Consider the following 10,157-nt stretch of genomic DNA (forward strand, 5'->3'; position numbering starts at 1 on the left):
GTCTATTCGGTTATTTGTATTTCGCAGTTGTTGGAAAACAGCAAAATCGAATGAAACGGCGACGAAAAGCCTACGACACTCGGTATTCCCAGCCGGTCACCCATGCAAGTACTAACCGAGCCCGACATTGCTTAACTTCCGAGATCGAACGAGATCGGGTGCATTCAACGTGGTATGGTTGTAGGCGATAAAGTAGTAGTCTATTCGGCTATTTGTATTTCGCAGTTGTTGGAAAACAGAGCAAAATCGAATGAAGCGGCGATGAAAAGCCTACGACACTCGGTATTCCCAGCCGGTCACCCATGCAAGTACTAACCGAGCCCGACATTGCTTAACTTCCGAGATCGAACGAGATCGGGTGCATTCAACGTGGTATGGTTGTAGTCGATAAAGTAGTAGTCTGTTTTGCTATTTGTATTTTGCAGTTGTTAGAAAACAGAGAAAAAACGAATGGAACGGCGACGAAAGAAAAGCCTACGACACTCGGTATTCCCAGCCGGTCACCCATGCAAGTACTAACCGAGCCCGACATTGCTCAACTTCCGAGATCGAACGAGATCGGGTGGATTCAACGTGGTATGGTTGTAGTCGATAAAGTAGTAGTCTGTTCTGCTATTTGTATTTTGCAGTTGTTAGAAAACAGAGAAAAAACGAATGGAACGGCGACGAAAAAAAAGCCTACGACACTCGGTATTCCCAGCCGTTCACCCATGCAAGTACTAACCGAGCCCGACATTGCTTAACTTCCGAGATCGAACGAGATCGGGTGCATTCAACGTGGTATGGTTGTAGGCAATAAAGTAGTAGTCTATTCGGCTATTTGTATTTCGCAGTTGTTAGAAAACAGAGCAAAATCGATTGAAACGGCGACGAAAAGCCTACGACACTCGGTATTCCCAGCCGGTCACCCATGCAAGTACTAACCAAGCCCGACATTGTTTAACTTCCGAGATCGAACAAGATCGGGTGCATTCAACGTGGTATGGTTGTAGGCGATAAAGTAGTAGTCTATTCGGCTATTTGTATTTCGCAGTTGTTAGAAAACACAGCAAAATCGAATGAAACGACGACGAAAAGCTTACGACACTCGGTATTCCAAGCCGGTCACCCATGCAAGTACTAACCGAACCCGACATTGCTTAACTTCCGAGATCGACGAGATCGGGTGCATTCAACGTGGTATGGTTGTAGGCGATAAAGTAGTCGTCTATTCGTCTATTTGTATTTCGCAGTTGTTGGAAAACAGAGCAAAATCGAATGAAACGGCGACGAAAAGCCTACAACACTCGGTATTCCCAGCCGGTCACACAAGCAAGTACTAACCGAGCCCGACATTGCTTAACTTCCGAGATCGTACGAGATCGGGTGCATTCAACGTGGTATGGTTGTAGGCGATAAAGTAGAAGTCTATTCGGCTATTTGTATTTTGCAGTTGTTGGAAAACAGAGCAAAATCGGATGAAACGGCGACAAAAAGCCTACGACACTCGGTATTCCCAGCCGGTCACCCATGCAAGTACTAACCGAGCCCGACATTGCTTAACTTCCGAGATCGAGTGCATTCAACGAGGTATGGTTGTAGGCGATAAAGTAGTAGTCTATTCGGCTATTTGTATTTCGCAGTTGTTGGAAAACAGAGCAAAATCGAATGAAACGGCGACGAAAAGCCTACGACACTTGGTATTCCCAGCCGGTCACCCATGCAAGTACTAACCGAGCCCGACATTGCTTAACTTCCGAGATCGAACGAGATCGGGTGCATTCAACGTGGTATGGTTGTAGGCGATAAAGTAGTAGTCTATTCGGCTATTTGTATTTCGCAATTGTTGGAAAACAGAGCAAAATCGAATGAAACGGCGACAAAAAGCCTACGACACTCGGTATTCCCAGACGGTCACCCACGCAATTACTAACCGAGCCCGACATTGCTTAACTTCCGAGATCGAACGAGATCGGGTGCATTCAACGTGGTATGGTTGTAGGCGATAAAGTAGTAGTCTATTCGGCTATTTGTATTTCGCAATTGTTGTAAAACAGAGCAAAATCGAATGAAACGGCGACGAAAAGCCTACGACACTCGGTATTCCCAGCCGGTCACCCATGCAAGTACTAACCGAGCCCGACATTGCTTAACTTCCGAGATCGAACGAGATCGGGTGCATTCAACGTGGTATGGTTGTAGGCGATAAAGTAGTAGTCTATTCGGCTATTTGTATTTCGCAGTTGTTGGAAAACAGAGCAAAATCGAATGAAACGGCGACAAAAAGCCTACGAAATTCGGTATTCCCAGCCGGTCACCCATGCAAGTACTAACCGAGCCCGACATTGCTTAACTTCCGAGATCGAACGAGATCGGGTGCATTCAACGTGGTATGGTTGTAGGCGATAAAGAAGTAGTCTATTCGGCTATTTGTATTTTGCAGTTGTTGAAAAACAGAGCAAAATCGAATGAAACGGCGACGAAAAGCCTACGACACTCGGTATTCCCAGCCGGTCACCCATGCAAGTACTAACCGAGCCCGACATTGCTTAACTTCCGAGATCGAACGAGATCGGGTGCATTCAACGTGGTATGGTTGTGGGCGATAAAGTAGTAGTCTATTCGGCTATTTGTATTTCGCAGTTGTTGGAAAACAGAGCAAAATCGAATGAAACGGCGACGAAAAGCCTACGACACTCGGTATTCCCAGCCGGTCACCCATGCAAGTACTAACTGAGCCCGACATTGCTTAACTTCCGAGATCGAACGAGATCGAGTGCATTCAACGCGGTATGGTTGTAGGCAATAAAGTAGTAGTCTATTCGGCTAATTGTATTTCGCAGTTGTTGGAAAACAGAGCAAAATCGAATGAAACGGCGACGAAAAGCCTACGACACTCGGTATTCCCAGCAGGTCACCCATGCAAGTACTAACCGAGCCCGACATTGCTTAACTTCCGAGATCGAACGAGATCGGGTGCATTCAACGTGGTATGGTTGTAGTCGATAAAGTAGTAGTCTGTTCTGCTATTTGTATTTTGCAGTTGTTAGAAATCAGAGAAAAAACGAATGGAACGGCGACGAAAAAAAAGCCTACGACACTCGGTATTCCCAGCCGGTCACCCATGCAAGTACTAACCGAGCCCGACATTGCTTAACTTCCGGGATCGAACGAGATCGGGTGCATTCAACGTGGTATGGTTGTAGGCAATAAAGTAGTAGTCTATTCGGCTATTTGTATATCGCAGTTGTTAGAAAACATAGAAAAAACGAATGGAACGGCGACAAAAAGCCTACGACACTCGGTATTCCCAGCCGGTCACCCATGCAAGTACTAACCGAGCCCGACATTGCTTAACTTACGAGATCGGGTGCATTCAACGTGGTATGGTTGTAGGCGATAAAGTAGTAGTCTATTCGGCTATTTGTATATCGCAGTTGTTGGAAAACAGAGCAAAATCGAATGAAACGGCGACAAAAAGCCTACGACACTCGGTATTCCCAGCCGGTCACCCACGCAAGTACTAACCGAGCCCGACATTGCTCAACTTCCGAGATCGAACGAGATCGGGTGCATTCAACGTGGTATGGTTGTAGGCGATAAAGCAGTAGTCTATTCGGCTATTTGTATTTCGCAGTTGTTGGAAAACAGAGCAAAATCGAATGAAACGGCGACGAAAAGCCTACGACACTCGGTATTCCAAGCCGGTCACCCATGTAAGTACTAACCGAGCCCGACATTGCTTAACTTCCGAGATCGAACGAGATCGGGTGCATTCAACGTGGTATGGTTGTAGGCGATAAAGTAGTAGTCTATTCGGCTATTTGTATTTCGCAGTTGTTGGAAAACAGAGCAAAATCGAATGAAACGGCGACGAAAAGCCTACGACACTCGGTAATCCCAGCCGGTCACCCAAGCAAGTACTAACCGAGCTCGACATTGCTTAACTTCCGAGATCGAACGATAACGGGTGCATTCAACGTGGTATGGTTGTAGGCGATAAAGTAGTAGTCTATTCGGTTATTTGTATTTCGCAGTTGTTGGAAAACAGAGCAAAATCGAATGAAACGGCGACGAAAAGCCTACAACACTCGGTATTCCCAGCCGGTCACACAAGCAAGTACTAACCGAGCCCGACATTGCTTAACTTCCGAGATCGTACGAGATCGGGTGCATTCAACGTGGTATGGTTGTAGGCGATAAAGTAGAAGTCTATTCGGCTATTTGTATTTTGCAGTTGTTGGAAAACAAAGCAAAATCGGATGAAACGGCGACAAAAAGCCTACGACACTCGGTATTCCCAGCCGGTCACCCATGCAAGTACTAACCGAGCCCGACATTGCTTAACTTCCGAGATCGAGTGCATTCAACGAGGTATGGTTGTAGGCGATAAAGTAGTAGTCTATTCGGCTATTTGTATTTCGCAGTTGTTGGAAAACAGAGCAAAATCGAATGAAACGGCGACGAAAAGCCTACGACACTTGGTATTCCCAGCCGGTCACCCATGCAAGTACTAACCGAGCCCGACATTGCTTAACTTCCGAGATCGAACGAGATCGGGTGCATTCAACGTGGTATGGTTGTAGGCGATAAAGTAGTAGTCTATTCGGCTATTTGTATTTCGCAATTGTTGGAAAACAGAGCAAAATCGAATGAAACGGCGACAAAAAGCCTACGACACTCGGTATTCCCAGACGGTCACCCATGCAATTACTAACCGAGCCCGACATTGCTTAACTTCCGAGATCGAACGAGATCGGGTGCATTCAACGTGGTATGGTTGTAGGCGATAAAGTAGTAGTCTATTCGGCTATTTGTATTTCGCAATTGTTGTAAAACAGAGCAAAATCGAATGAAACGGCGACGAAAAGCCTACGACACTCGGTATTCCCAGCCGGTCACCCATGCAAGTACTAACCGAGCCCGACATTGCTTAACTTCCGAGATCGAACGAGATCGGGTGCATTCAACGTGGTATGGTTGTAGGCGATAAAGTAGTAGTCTATTCGGCTATTTGTATTTCGCAGTTGTTGGAAAACAGAGCAAAATCGAATGAAACGGCGACAAAAAGCCTACGACACTCGGTATTCCCAACCGGTCACCCATGCAAGTACTAACCGAGCCCGACATTGCTTAACTTCCGAGATCGAACGAGATCGGGTGCATTCAACGTGGTATGGTTGTAGGCGATAAAGAAGTAGTCTATTCGGCTATTTGTATTTTGTAGTTGTTGAAAAACAGAGCAAAATCGAATGAAACGGCGACGAAAAGCCTACGACACTCGGTATTCCCAGCCGGTCACCCATGCAAGTACTAACCGAGCCCGACATTGCTTAACTTCCGAGATCGAACGAGATCGGGTGCATTCAACGTGGTATGGTTGTGGGCGATAAAGTAGTAGTCTATTCGGCTATTTGTATTTCGCAGTTGTTGGAAAACAGAGCAAAATCGAATGAAACGGCGACGAAAAGCCTACGACACTCGGTATTCCCAGCCGGTCACCCATGCAAGTACTAACTGAGCCCGACATTGCTTAACTTCCGAGATCGAACGAGATCGAGTGCATTCAACGCGGTATGGTTGTAGGCAATAAAGTAGTAGTCTATTCGGCTAATTGTATTTCGCAGTTGTTGGAAAACAGAGCAAAATCGAATGAAACGGCGACGAAAAGCCTACGACACTCGGTATTCCCAGCAGGTCACCCATGCAAGTACTAACCGAGCCCGACATTGCTTAACTTCCGAGATCGAACGAGATCGGGTGCATTCAACGTGGTATGGTTGTAGTCGATAAAGTAGTAGTCTGTTCTGCTATTTGTATTTTGCAGTTGTTAGAAATCAGAGAAAAAACGAATGGAACGGCGACGAAAAAAAAGCCTACGACACTCGGTATTCCCAGCCGGTCACCCATGCAAGTACTAACCGAGCCCGACATTGCTTAACTTCCGGGATCGAACGAGATCGGGTGCATTCAACGTGGTATGGTTGTAGGCAATAAAGTAGTAGTCTATTCGGCTATTTGTATATCGCAGTTGTTAGAAAACATAGAAAAAACGAATGGAACGGCGACAAAAAGCCTACGACACTCGGTATTCCCAGCCGGTCACCCATGCAAGTACTAACCGAGCCCGACATTGCTTAACTTACGAGATCGGGTGCATTCAACGTGGTATGGTTGTAGGCGATAAAGTAGTAGTCTATTCGGCTATTTGTATATCGCAGTTGTTGGAAAACAGAGCAAAATCGAATGAAACGGCGACAAAAAGCCTACGACACTCGGTATTCCCAGCCGGTCACCCACGCAAGTACTAACCGAGCCCGACATTGCTCAACTTCCGAGATCGAACGAGATCGGGTGCATTCAACGTGGTATGGTTGTAGGCGATAAAGCAGTAGTCTATTCGGCTATTTGTATTTCGCAGTTGTTGGAAAACAGAGCAAAATCGAATGGAACGGCGACGAAAAGCCTACGACACTCGGTATTCCAAGCCGGTCACCCATGTAAATACTAACCGAGCCCGACATTGCTTAACTTCCGAGATCGAACGAGATCGGGTGCATTCAACGTGGTATGGTTGTAGGCGATAAAGTAGTAGTCTATTCGGCTATTTGTATTTCGCAGTTGTTGGAAAACAGAGCAAAATCGAATGAAACGGCGACGAAAAGCCTACGACACTCGGTAATCCCAGCCGGTCACCCAAGCAAGTACTAACCGAGCTCGACATTGCTTAACTTCCGAGATCGAACGATAACGGGTGCATTCAACGTGGTATGGTTGTAGGCGATAAAGTAGTAGTCTATTCGGTTATTTGTATTTTGCAGTTGTTGGGAAACAGAGCAAAATCGAATGAAACGGCGACGAAAAGCCTACGACACTCGGTATTCCCAGCCGGTCACCCATGCAAGTACTAACCGAGCCCGACATTGCTTAACTTCCGAGATCGAACGAGATCGGGTGCATTCAACGTGGTATGGTTGTAGGCGATAAAGTAGTAGTCTATTCGGCTATTTGTATTTCGCAGTTGTTGGAAAACAGAGCAAAATCGAATGAAGCGGCGACGAAAAGCCTACGACACTCGGTATTCCCAGCCGGTCACCCATGCAAGTACTAACCGAGCCCGACATTGCTTAACTTCCGAGATCGAACGAGATCGGGTGCATTCAACGTGGTATGGTTGTAGTCGATAAAGTAGTAGTCTGTTCTGCTATTTGTATTTTGCAGTTGTTAGAAAACAGAGAAAAAACGAATGGAACGGCGACGAAAGAAAAGCCTACGACACTCGGTATTCCCAGCCGGTCACCCATGCAAGTACTAACCGAGCCCGACATTGCTCAACTTCCGAGATCGAACGAGATCGGGTGCATTCAACGTGGTATGGTTGTAGTCGATAAAGTAGTAGTCTGTTCTGCTATTTGTATTTTGCAGTTGTTAGAAAACAGAGAAAAAACGAATGGAACGGCGACGAAAAAAAAGCCTACGACACTCGGTATTCCCAGCCGTTCACCCATGCAAGTACTAACCGAGCCCGACATTGCTTAACTTCCGAGATCGAACGAGATCGGGTGCATTCAACGTGGTATGGTTGTAGGCAATAAAGCAGCAGTCTATTCGGCTATTTGTATTTCGCAGTTGTTAGAAAACAGAGCAAAATCGATTGAAACGGCGACGAAAAGCCTACGACACTCGGTATTCCCAGCCGGTCACCCATGCAAGTACTAACCAAGCCCGACATTGTTTAACTTCCGAGATCGAACAAGATCGGGTGCATTCAACGTGGTATGGTTGTAGGCGATAAAGTAGTAGTCTATTCGGCTATTTGTATTTCGCAGTTGTTAGAAAACACAGCAAAATCGAATGAAACGACGACGAAAAGCTTACGACACTCGGTATTCCAAGCCGGTCACCCATGCAAGTACTAACCGAACCCGACATTGCTTAACTTCCGAGATCGACGAGATCGGGTGCATTCAACGTGGTATGGTTGTAGGCGATAAATTAGAAGTCTATTCGTCTATTTGTATTTCGCAGTTGTTGGAAAACAGAGCAAAATCGAATGAAACGGCGACGAAAAGCCTACAACACTCGGTATTCCCAGCCGGTCACACAAGCAAGTACTAACCGAGCCCGACATTGCTTAACTTCCGAGATCGAACGAGATCGGGTGCATTCAACGTGGTATGGTTGTAGGCGATAAAGTAGAAGTCTATTCGGCTATTTGTATTTTGCAGTTGTTGGAAAACAGAGCAAAATCGGATGAAACGGCGACAAAAAGCCTACGACACTCGGTATTCCCAGCTGGTCACCCATACAAGTACTAACCGAGCCCGACATTGCTTAACTTCCGAGATCGAGTGCATTCAACGTGGTATGGTTGTAGGCGATAAAGTAGTAGTCTATTCGGCTATTTGTATTTCGCAGTTGTTGGAAAACAGAGCAAAATCGAATGAAACGGCGACGAAAAGCCTACGACACTCGGTATTCCCAGCCGGTCACCCATGCAAGTACTAACCGAGCCCGACATTGCTTAACTTCCGAGATCGAACGAGATCGGGTGCATTCAACGTGGTATGGTTGTAGGCGATAAAGTAGTAGTCTATTCGGCTATTTGTATTTCGCAATTGTTGGAAAACAGAGCAAAATCGAATGAAACGGCGACAAAAAGCCTACGACACTCGGTATTCCCAGCCGGTCACCCATGCAATTACTAACCGAGCCCGACATTGCTTAACTTCCGAGATCGAACGAGATCGGGTGCATTCAACGTGGTATGGTTGTAGGCGATAAAGTAGTAGTCTATTCGGCTATTTGTATTTCGCAATTGTTGTAAAACAGAGCAAAATCGAATGAAACGGCGACGAAAAGCCTACGACACTCGGTATTCCCAGCCGGTCACCCATGCAAGTACTAACCGAGCCCGACATTGCTTAACTTCCGAGATCGAACGAGATCGGGTGCATTCAACGTGGTATGGTTGTAGGCGATAAAGTAGTAGTCTATTCGGCTATTTGTATTTCGCAGTTGTTGGAAAACAGAGCAAAATCGAATGAAACGGCGACAAAAAGCCTACGACACTCGGTATTCCCAGCCGGTCACCCATGCAAGTACTAACCGAGCCCGACATTGCTTAACTTCCGAGATCGAACGAGATCGGGTGCATTCAACGTGGTATGGTTGTAGGCGATAAAGAAGTAGTCTATTCGGCTATTTGTATTTTGCAGTTGTTGAAAAACAGAGCAAAATCGAATGAAACGGCGACGAAAAGCCTACGACACTCGGTATTCCCAGCCGGTCACCCATGCAAGTACTAACCGAGCCCGACATTGCTTAACTTCCGAGATCGAACGAAATCGGGTGCATTCAACGTGGTATGGTTGTGGGCGATAAAGTAGTAGTCTATTCGGCTATTTGTATTTCGCAGTTGTTGGAAAACAGAGCAAAATCGAATGAAACGGCGACGAAAAGCCTACGACACTCGGTATTCCCAGCCGGTCACCCATGCAAGTACTAACTGAGCCCGACATTGCTTAACTTCCGAGATCGAACGAGATCGAGTGCATTCAACGCGGTATGGTTGTAGGCAATAAAGTAGTAGTCTATTCGGCTAATTGTATTTTGCAGTTGTTGGAAAACAGAGCAAAATCGAATGAAACGGCGACGAAAAGCCTACGACACTCGGTATTCCCAGCAGGTCACCCATGCAAGTACTAACCGAGCCCGACATTGCTTAACTTCCGAGATCGAACGAGATCGGGTGCATTCAACGTGGTATGGTTGTAGTCGATAAAGTAGTAGTCTGTTCTGCTATTTGTATTTGAATGCAAGTACTAACCGAACCCGACTTTGCTTAACTTCCGAGATCGACGAGATCGGGTGCATTCAACGTGGTATGGTTGTAGGCGATAAAGTAGTAGTCTATTCGGCTATTTGTATTTCGCAGTTGTTGGAAAACAGAGCAAAATCGAATGAAACGGCGACGAAAAGCCTACGACACTCGGTATTCCCAGCCGGTCACCCATGCAAGTGCTAACCGAGCCCGACATTGCTTAACTTCCGAGATCGAACGAGATCGGGTGCATTCAACGTGGTATGGTTGTAGGCGATAAAGTAGTAGTCTATTCGGCTATTTGTATTTCGCAGTTGTTGGAAAACAGAGCAAAATCGAATGAAACGGCGACGAA

General features: G+C 46.3%; 39 non-coding genes and 11 pseudogenes across 39 annotated transcripts; all 50 read right to left on the bottom strand.

The window, feature by feature from the left end:
- Positions 1-67: 67 nt before the first annotated feature.
- On the bottom strand, positions 68-186 carry LOC144413858 (5S ribosomal RNA). Its single transcript, XR_013469749.1, has one exon. It is a non-coding gene; the product is annotated as a 5S ribosomal RNA (ribosomal RNA).
- An 81-nt stretch (positions 187-267) lies between these two features.
- LOC144415290 (5S ribosomal RNA) lies at positions 268-386 on the bottom strand. The gene has a single exon (XR_013471182.1). It is a non-coding gene; the product is annotated as a 5S ribosomal RNA (ribosomal RNA).
- Positions 387-471: 85 nt separating this feature from the next.
- Positions 472-590, bottom strand: LOC144417695 (5S ribosomal RNA; annotated as a pseudogene).
- Positions 591-675: 85 nt separating this feature from the next.
- Positions 676-794, bottom strand: LOC144416703 (5S ribosomal RNA). The gene has a single exon (XR_013472596.1). It is a non-coding gene; the product is annotated as a 5S ribosomal RNA (ribosomal RNA).
- Positions 795-875: 81 nt separating this feature from the next.
- Positions 876-994, bottom strand: LOC144416244 (5S ribosomal RNA). Its single transcript, XR_013472137.1, has one exon. It is a non-coding gene; the product is annotated as a 5S ribosomal RNA (ribosomal RNA).
- Positions 995-1,075: 81 nt separating this feature from the next.
- Positions 1,076-1,193, bottom strand: LOC144411931 (5S ribosomal RNA; annotated as a pseudogene).
- An 81-nt stretch (positions 1,194-1,274) lies between these two features.
- On the bottom strand, positions 1,275-1,393 carry LOC144416371 (5S ribosomal RNA). Its single transcript, XR_013472264.1, has one exon. It is a non-coding gene; the product is annotated as a 5S ribosomal RNA (ribosomal RNA).
- Positions 1,394-1,474: 81 nt separating this feature from the next.
- Positions 1,475-1,583, bottom strand: LOC144412485 (5S ribosomal RNA; annotated as a pseudogene).
- An 81-nt stretch (positions 1,584-1,664) lies between these two features.
- Positions 1,665-1,783, bottom strand: LOC144413895 (5S ribosomal RNA). The gene has a single exon (XR_013469785.1). It is a non-coding gene; the product is annotated as a 5S ribosomal RNA (ribosomal RNA).
- An 81-nt stretch (positions 1,784-1,864) lies between these two features.
- On the bottom strand, positions 1,865-1,983 carry LOC144415855 (5S ribosomal RNA). The gene has a single exon (XR_013471749.1). It is a non-coding gene; the product is annotated as a 5S ribosomal RNA (ribosomal RNA).
- Positions 1,984-2,064: 81 nt separating this feature from the next.
- On the bottom strand, positions 2,065-2,183 carry LOC144413859 (5S ribosomal RNA). Its single transcript, XR_013469750.1, has one exon. It is a non-coding gene; the product is annotated as a 5S ribosomal RNA (ribosomal RNA).
- Positions 2,184-2,264: 81 nt separating this feature from the next.
- On the bottom strand, positions 2,265-2,383 carry LOC144417644 (5S ribosomal RNA; annotated as a pseudogene).
- Positions 2,384-2,464: 81 nt separating this feature from the next.
- On the bottom strand, positions 2,465-2,583 carry LOC144415734 (5S ribosomal RNA). The gene has a single exon (XR_013471627.1). It is a non-coding gene; the product is annotated as a 5S ribosomal RNA (ribosomal RNA).
- Positions 2,584-2,664: 81 nt separating this feature from the next.
- On the bottom strand, positions 2,665-2,783 carry LOC144416867 (5S ribosomal RNA). The gene has a single exon (XR_013472760.1). It is a non-coding gene; the product is annotated as a 5S ribosomal RNA (ribosomal RNA).
- Positions 2,784-2,864: 81 nt separating this feature from the next.
- Positions 2,865-2,983, bottom strand: LOC144414938 (5S ribosomal RNA). Its single transcript, XR_013470830.1, has one exon. It is a non-coding gene; the product is annotated as a 5S ribosomal RNA (ribosomal RNA).
- Positions 2,984-3,068: 85 nt separating this feature from the next.
- On the bottom strand, positions 3,069-3,187 carry LOC144416333 (5S ribosomal RNA). Its single transcript, XR_013472226.1, has one exon. It is a non-coding gene; the product is annotated as a 5S ribosomal RNA (ribosomal RNA).
- Positions 3,188-3,268: 81 nt separating this feature from the next.
- LOC144412755 (5S ribosomal RNA) lies at positions 3,269-3,377 on the bottom strand (annotated as a pseudogene).
- An 81-nt stretch (positions 3,378-3,458) lies between these two features.
- On the bottom strand, positions 3,459-3,577 carry LOC144416617 (5S ribosomal RNA). Its single transcript, XR_013472510.1, has one exon. It is a non-coding gene; the product is annotated as a 5S ribosomal RNA (ribosomal RNA).
- An 81-nt stretch (positions 3,578-3,658) lies between these two features.
- LOC144415850 (5S ribosomal RNA) lies at positions 3,659-3,777 on the bottom strand. The gene has a single exon (XR_013471744.1). It is a non-coding gene; the product is annotated as a 5S ribosomal RNA (ribosomal RNA).
- An 81-nt stretch (positions 3,778-3,858) lies between these two features.
- LOC144412958 (5S ribosomal RNA) lies at positions 3,859-3,977 on the bottom strand (annotated as a pseudogene).
- An 81-nt stretch (positions 3,978-4,058) lies between these two features.
- Positions 4,059-4,177, bottom strand: LOC144416372 (5S ribosomal RNA). The gene has a single exon (XR_013472265.1). It is a non-coding gene; the product is annotated as a 5S ribosomal RNA (ribosomal RNA).
- Positions 4,178-4,258: 81 nt separating this feature from the next.
- On the bottom strand, positions 4,259-4,367 carry LOC144412486 (5S ribosomal RNA; annotated as a pseudogene).
- Positions 4,368-4,448: 81 nt separating this feature from the next.
- On the bottom strand, positions 4,449-4,567 carry LOC144413907 (5S ribosomal RNA). The gene has a single exon (XR_013469797.1). It is a non-coding gene; the product is annotated as a 5S ribosomal RNA (ribosomal RNA).
- An 81-nt stretch (positions 4,568-4,648) lies between these two features.
- Positions 4,649-4,767, bottom strand: LOC144415603 (5S ribosomal RNA). Its single transcript, XR_013471495.1, has one exon. It is a non-coding gene; the product is annotated as a 5S ribosomal RNA (ribosomal RNA).
- An 81-nt stretch (positions 4,768-4,848) lies between these two features.
- LOC144413860 (5S ribosomal RNA) lies at positions 4,849-4,967 on the bottom strand. Its single transcript, XR_013469751.1, has one exon. It is a non-coding gene; the product is annotated as a 5S ribosomal RNA (ribosomal RNA).
- An 81-nt stretch (positions 4,968-5,048) lies between these two features.
- LOC144414500 (5S ribosomal RNA) lies at positions 5,049-5,167 on the bottom strand. Its single transcript, XR_013470390.1, has one exon. It is a non-coding gene; the product is annotated as a 5S ribosomal RNA (ribosomal RNA).
- An 81-nt stretch (positions 5,168-5,248) lies between these two features.
- LOC144415735 (5S ribosomal RNA) lies at positions 5,249-5,367 on the bottom strand. The gene has a single exon (XR_013471628.1). It is a non-coding gene; the product is annotated as a 5S ribosomal RNA (ribosomal RNA).
- An 81-nt stretch (positions 5,368-5,448) lies between these two features.
- LOC144416868 (5S ribosomal RNA) lies at positions 5,449-5,567 on the bottom strand. The gene has a single exon (XR_013472761.1). It is a non-coding gene; the product is annotated as a 5S ribosomal RNA (ribosomal RNA).
- Positions 5,568-5,648: 81 nt separating this feature from the next.
- LOC144414939 (5S ribosomal RNA) lies at positions 5,649-5,767 on the bottom strand. The gene has a single exon (XR_013470831.1). It is a non-coding gene; the product is annotated as a 5S ribosomal RNA (ribosomal RNA).
- An 85-nt stretch (positions 5,768-5,852) lies between these two features.
- Positions 5,853-5,971, bottom strand: LOC144416334 (5S ribosomal RNA). Its single transcript, XR_013472227.1, has one exon. It is a non-coding gene; the product is annotated as a 5S ribosomal RNA (ribosomal RNA).
- Positions 5,972-6,052: 81 nt separating this feature from the next.
- On the bottom strand, positions 6,053-6,161 carry LOC144412756 (5S ribosomal RNA; annotated as a pseudogene).
- Positions 6,162-6,242: 81 nt separating this feature from the next.
- On the bottom strand, positions 6,243-6,361 carry LOC144416618 (5S ribosomal RNA). Its single transcript, XR_013472511.1, has one exon. It is a non-coding gene; the product is annotated as a 5S ribosomal RNA (ribosomal RNA).
- An 81-nt stretch (positions 6,362-6,442) lies between these two features.
- LOC144417079 (5S ribosomal RNA) lies at positions 6,443-6,561 on the bottom strand. Its single transcript, XR_013472972.1, has one exon. It is a non-coding gene; the product is annotated as a 5S ribosomal RNA (ribosomal RNA).
- An 81-nt stretch (positions 6,562-6,642) lies between these two features.
- Positions 6,643-6,761, bottom strand: LOC144412960 (5S ribosomal RNA; annotated as a pseudogene).
- An 81-nt stretch (positions 6,762-6,842) lies between these two features.
- Positions 6,843-6,961, bottom strand: LOC144413862 (5S ribosomal RNA). The gene has a single exon (XR_013469753.1). It is a non-coding gene; the product is annotated as a 5S ribosomal RNA (ribosomal RNA).
- Positions 6,962-7,042: 81 nt separating this feature from the next.
- LOC144415291 (5S ribosomal RNA) lies at positions 7,043-7,161 on the bottom strand. The gene has a single exon (XR_013471183.1). It is a non-coding gene; the product is annotated as a 5S ribosomal RNA (ribosomal RNA).
- Positions 7,162-7,246: 85 nt separating this feature from the next.
- LOC144417261 (5S ribosomal RNA) lies at positions 7,247-7,365 on the bottom strand. The gene has a single exon (XR_013473154.1). It is a non-coding gene; the product is annotated as a 5S ribosomal RNA (ribosomal RNA).
- An 85-nt stretch (positions 7,366-7,450) lies between these two features.
- On the bottom strand, positions 7,451-7,569 carry LOC144416704 (5S ribosomal RNA). The gene has a single exon (XR_013472597.1). It is a non-coding gene; the product is annotated as a 5S ribosomal RNA (ribosomal RNA).
- An 81-nt stretch (positions 7,570-7,650) lies between these two features.
- On the bottom strand, positions 7,651-7,769 carry LOC144416245 (5S ribosomal RNA). The gene has a single exon (XR_013472138.1). It is a non-coding gene; the product is annotated as a 5S ribosomal RNA (ribosomal RNA).
- An 81-nt stretch (positions 7,770-7,850) lies between these two features.
- LOC144411933 (5S ribosomal RNA) lies at positions 7,851-7,968 on the bottom strand (annotated as a pseudogene).
- An 81-nt stretch (positions 7,969-8,049) lies between these two features.
- On the bottom strand, positions 8,050-8,168 carry LOC144415905 (5S ribosomal RNA). The gene has a single exon (XR_013471799.1). It is a non-coding gene; the product is annotated as a 5S ribosomal RNA (ribosomal RNA).
- An 81-nt stretch (positions 8,169-8,249) lies between these two features.
- LOC144412272 (5S ribosomal RNA) lies at positions 8,250-8,358 on the bottom strand (annotated as a pseudogene).
- Positions 8,359-8,439: 81 nt separating this feature from the next.
- LOC144413863 (5S ribosomal RNA) lies at positions 8,440-8,558 on the bottom strand. Its single transcript, XR_013469754.1, has one exon. It is a non-coding gene; the product is annotated as a 5S ribosomal RNA (ribosomal RNA).
- Positions 8,559-8,639: 81 nt separating this feature from the next.
- LOC144416224 (5S ribosomal RNA) lies at positions 8,640-8,758 on the bottom strand. Its single transcript, XR_013472118.1, has one exon. It is a non-coding gene; the product is annotated as a 5S ribosomal RNA (ribosomal RNA).
- An 81-nt stretch (positions 8,759-8,839) lies between these two features.
- On the bottom strand, positions 8,840-8,958 carry LOC144413864 (5S ribosomal RNA). Its single transcript, XR_013469755.1, has one exon. It is a non-coding gene; the product is annotated as a 5S ribosomal RNA (ribosomal RNA).
- An 81-nt stretch (positions 8,959-9,039) lies between these two features.
- LOC144413865 (5S ribosomal RNA) lies at positions 9,040-9,158 on the bottom strand. Its single transcript, XR_013469756.1, has one exon. It is a non-coding gene; the product is annotated as a 5S ribosomal RNA (ribosomal RNA).
- Positions 9,159-9,239: 81 nt separating this feature from the next.
- LOC144416885 (5S ribosomal RNA) lies at positions 9,240-9,358 on the bottom strand. Its single transcript, XR_013472778.1, has one exon. It is a non-coding gene; the product is annotated as a 5S ribosomal RNA (ribosomal RNA).
- An 81-nt stretch (positions 9,359-9,439) lies between these two features.
- LOC144416869 (5S ribosomal RNA) lies at positions 9,440-9,558 on the bottom strand. The gene has a single exon (XR_013472762.1). It is a non-coding gene; the product is annotated as a 5S ribosomal RNA (ribosomal RNA).
- An 81-nt stretch (positions 9,559-9,639) lies between these two features.
- On the bottom strand, positions 9,640-9,758 carry LOC144414940 (5S ribosomal RNA). Its single transcript, XR_013470832.1, has one exon. It is a non-coding gene; the product is annotated as a 5S ribosomal RNA (ribosomal RNA).
- Positions 9,759-9,958: 200 nt separating this feature from the next.
- LOC144416744 (5S ribosomal RNA) lies at positions 9,959-10,077 on the bottom strand. The gene has a single exon (XR_013472637.1). It is a non-coding gene; the product is annotated as a 5S ribosomal RNA (ribosomal RNA).
- Positions 10,078-10,157: the final 80 nt, after the last annotated feature.

The sequence above is a fragment of the Styela clava genome, chromosome 15 (assembly GCF_964204865.1).
Source record: "Styela clava chromosome 15, kaStyClav1.hap1.2, whole genome shotgun sequence".
In the NCBI taxonomy this organism is placed as follows: Eukaryota; Metazoa; Chordata; class Ascidiacea; order Stolidobranchia; family Styelidae; genus Styela; species Styela clava.